The following is a 4,522-nucleotide window of genomic DNA, read 5'->3' on the forward strand; positions in this document are numbered from 1 at the left end:
TCTTAAGGTAGGGAGGGGGGTCAGCCCTACCTGAACCTCCCTGACTCTTAACCTACCTTGACCTTGACTCAGAGAACGAAAGAACTATCAGGCAGCCCTGAACACAGGATGGCATGATCTGACTCATACTTCTAAGGGATCAGGAAAACCTGACTTGGTTTTTGAACAGAGGCTAAAGTGTCTATCCATCCTGTTCAGTTATAAGCACCAAAAGAGAGCGTTATAAGCACCAATAGATGCCCTTACTATCCATCCCTTATCCATCCATCCTCTTCAGTTATAAGCACCAAAGGTAGAGCCATGCTTTGTAAAGAAAAGACCAGCTGGGCTGGCAAACGCGACAGATGCCAACCAAAGGGTGTGAAGCAGGTGCATTGGGACTTTAACTCATGCTGGTTCTAAGGAAAGCCAGAGAGACAGAAATAGAGAATTCTGTCTCACCAGCAGAGACAGTTTAAAAAAACCAAAAAACTCTTCCCCTCCACCCTTTTGTGGTTCCTAAGTGTGATGTTTGGGTTTTCATACTCATGTGTGAAAAGAGCCTCCGTCAAGCCTTGTTATGATGTAGCAGGCACATTACCCTTAACCATCTGACGAAAAGAAAAGGAAAAACAAAAACTGGGAAATCAATTACAGGCAGTGGTTTTGGGTTGAATTCAAAGTCTTGTTGTGATCTGATGTAGAAAGACAGGTGTGAAAGGGACAAAACGATGAAAAGGTAGGCTCCCTTGTTTGTTGGATGGGAGAAACAAGAGGACCATGCGAATGATCCCTTTGGATACATGTGACCTGATGATACCTCCAGACCCTGAGCTCCAGCCTGGGTGGGCCTGGCTGTTAGCCAAGAATGGACTCTGCAGAGCAGTCTTTGCACTCCAGTCGAGCTGAATCTGCTCCGTGAGTCTCTGCATGCTACTGGAAACCCGTATGGAGAGTTCTAGCCTTTGGAAAGCCCTCATTGAGGCTGAGATTGAGCAGTGCTCACTTCTAGGCTACCACCCTTCACCCTTGACATTGATCTTCATAAGTGAGCAAAGAGGCAGACGATATGGTGGCACCGTGGCAGGTACACCCAAAGCCAGTCCATCTAGAGTATTGTTCCATGTGGCTCACAGACGGAGCTTCAATTTCTGCTTCTGTTATGCTTGTCCCTGAGTAAGGGTATCTTTTGGTGCTTATAACTCTCTCTTTTGGTGCTTATAACTGAACAGTATGGATAGATAAGGGATGGATAGTAAGGGCATCTTATGGTGCTTATAACACTCTCTTTTGGTGCTTATAACTGAACATGATGGATAGACACTTTAGCCCCTGTTCGAAAACCAAGTCAGGTTTTCCTGATCCCTTAGAAGCATGAGTCAGATTGTGCCATCCTGCATTCAGAGCTGCCTGATAGTTCTTTAGTTCTCTGAGTCAAGGCCAAGTCCTAATAAAGTTTATATCATCTCACATCAGGGTGCCCTCTGTTGACTGACACACTTACCTGATAGTCTTACCTTCAGGTGCTACATGACAGCCACCCTTATTTATTTACTTTATTGTCTGTTTGTTCCTGCTTCCTACTATCAGAAAACCTTTGTGAAGCCAGGAATTTTTGTCTGTCTTTCTTATTCCTGAGTTCTAAGCATCAAGAGGAATACCTGTACATAACAGGTGCTCTGTGAGCATCAGCTGAGTTGAGGTGATGAATTAATAACTCTTGCATGTGTGCATGCATCCATGCATTTTCCATCACTTACCAAGTACATGCAAAGCACCAGCTAATGAACTAGAAGCTGCAGTCAGCACGACAAGCTCCACATGGTCGCTGCTCTTGAACAGCCCCTGCTCTAGAGAGGAGAGAATGACAGTACCTTGTGATAATTACTAAAAGGTTGGATAAGCCCAGGGTACTCAGTGGACATGGGGAAGAAGGGAGTGTACCAGGGCCGAGATTCTTTCCTGCTTCTGTACACATAATTCCATCTGGGAACCTAACACATAATTGGGATTTTATTGTTTATGTCCCCTTGGAGCCATCTCTAGGTGTATAAGCTCCCTGTCTAAGCAAATCCATTATAAATCCAATAGGTTTCCCTGCTCCCATGTTGAGTTCTAACTCATGGGTAATTTAATCTCTGAATACTGATGTTTGCTGATGGAAAATTGCTGTTTCCTCTCCTTGCTGAGGGGAGGTGGAAAACAAGAGAGCAGTGAAGCCTCTTGATATTGAGCACAAGGTGCAGAGGTGGACTGGGTGCTTCTAAGCTGTATCCCTACAGGTGGTTTGTGCTGGGTGGCAGAGAGAAAGTATGCTTCCCGCTCTGGACCTGACACTTACTCTTCTCTGTGCCAGGCTCATCCCACAACTATTTGGATGGCCACATTTTTCCAATTATTCAAGCCTCATTTTACCATCAGCTCCTCAGACAGGTAGTCCCCGACCACCTTATAGAAAACTGTTGCCCTCCACATCATCCTTGTCATTTTCTTCAGATCACTAACTGTAATCTGAACACATCCTGCTTCCTGTCTTTCTCCCTTATTGAAAGCCGAGTTCTATATGGAGAACAGCTATTTCTGTATTATTCACGGTTGTGTCTCCATTACACGTAGTAGGTGTTCAATAAATACTTTATGAATAAGCAGACAGCAAATGGAGGGATACTTGAACTGCAGTATCTGAAGCATTGGAATTTATAGAACTATAAGAAGCCACTATTGGCTCGCTCTTTCTTCCTCTCCTCTCCTCTCCTCTCCTCTCCTCTCCTCTCCTCTCCTCTCCTCTCCTCTCCTCTCCTCTCCTCCCCTCCCCTCCCCTCCCCTCCCCTCCCCTCTCCCCTCCCCTCCCCTCCCCTCCCCTCCCCTCTCCCCTCCCCTCCCCTCCCCTCCCCTCCCCTCCCCTTCTTTCCTTTCATTGGCTCACTCTTTCTTCCTTTCCTTTCCCCTCCCCTCCCCTCCCCTTTCCCTTTTTCTTTTTTCCTTTTTTCTCTTTACCTGAGGAAGATGAGACGCAAAAAAGGAAGCAGCTTAATTGACACCCTGGCAGAGGAATCCACACCCACACCACAGTCCCGCCTCAGGTGGATGCACCATCTGTTGCTCTCACTGGGAAGAGCTCTGAGCTCCAAGCTGAGAGGTAATAAGGGCATCCCTTGAGAGCCACTTGGAGCCACGGCCTCCTGGCAGAGGTGGTGCCCTCTCGTAGCAGCCCTGTGACATATGCACAGCTCTTCCATGCTCCCTGGAGTTTCCTAAGGATAGTTTGTGAGATACACCCTTCTCTTTTATCTACTTGTGCCATTCAGCTCCTTCTGGAGGCTTATTACAGATTCCACTGGGACCAAAACTGACAAACGCCGAAACCACTATTAATTCCAAGAATGACCTTAAGCGGTGTTTGATAGTTCTGTTAGAGCCAGCAACTCATTTTGAATACTGAATCACCACTCCAGCCTTGCAGTTCCAGTGCATACCACAATTTCCAACTCTTCTCATGGATGTTGCTCCCAAGCACTGCTCAAAGGTTTTAGCCCCGTGTTCCTTTTTAAAGTTTACTTTTTTTATTGAGATATAACCTTTGCAAAGTAAAATGCATACATATTTGGTATACAGCTTAATGACTTTCTGATTTTGGATTATTAGTTTTGCCTGTTCTTGTACTTCATGTAAATATCATCATTCATAACTTTTCTTATGAGTCTATCTCAACATTTTAAGTCAACATTTTGCCTGTAATATTCAGTGGTTTATTCTTTTCCATTGCTGTGCACTATTAGGTGACAATTTCAGGCAATAGTGTGAACACACTGCAATTTATTCATTCTACATTTAAGACATTATTTAGCTTGTTACCAGTTTCTGTGAATAACTGAACATTTTCCTACATGTACTTTTGTGGACTAGTCATATAACCAGGAGTGGAATTGCTAACATATTTTAGCCTTACTAAATACTATCAAACATTTTTTCCAAAGTAGTATATGAATTTATACTCCCATCTGCAGTGAATGAGAGTTTCAGTGCCTCCACATCTTCATCAGTACTTGGCATCTTTGGTCCTTTAGAATTTAGCCATTCTAGTATCTCATTGTGCTTTTACTTTGCATTTCCCTGATGACTAATGAATTTGGCACATTTTCTTATGTTTATTTAACCTTGCATTTTGAACAACTACACTTTTATTGTCCGGACCATGTACTCCCCTGAAGTTTGTAGACTGCCTTTGGACTTATCCTTTTTTAAATGAACCTTTATCTCTGTTCTCCATGGGATATAGTCATCATCATCCATGTGTGAATGCAGACTAGAAACTTTAAATCTGTCTTTCCTTCCCTACTGTACTCAAGAGGTCATGAAGTTCTGTGGACCCAGAAATATCTCCTAAATGTGTTTGCTTCCTCTTCATTCTCATTGTGATCACCCTAGTTCAATTTTCTTATCTCTTGTCCCTACTAGCAAGAGAATGTCACTCTTCACATTCCCTTAACTGAAGAATGGGTTCCATTTTTCTGAGAATGTTTTCCTCTATGAATCAGCATAC

General features: G+C 43.8%; 1 pseudogene; it reads left to right on the forward strand.

Moving 5' to 3' along the window:
- The first annotated feature begins 483 nt into the window (after positions 1–483).
- On the forward strand, positions 484–596 carry LOC118149812 (small nucleolar RNA U13; annotated as a pseudogene).
- Positions 597–4,522: the final 3,926 nt, after the last annotated feature.

Source organism: Callithrix jacchus, chromosome 20, assembly GCF_049354715.1.
Source record: "Callithrix jacchus isolate 240 chromosome 20, calJac240_pri, whole genome shotgun sequence".
NCBI classification, from domain to species: Eukaryota; Metazoa; Chordata; class Mammalia; order Primates; family Cebidae; genus Callithrix; species Callithrix jacchus.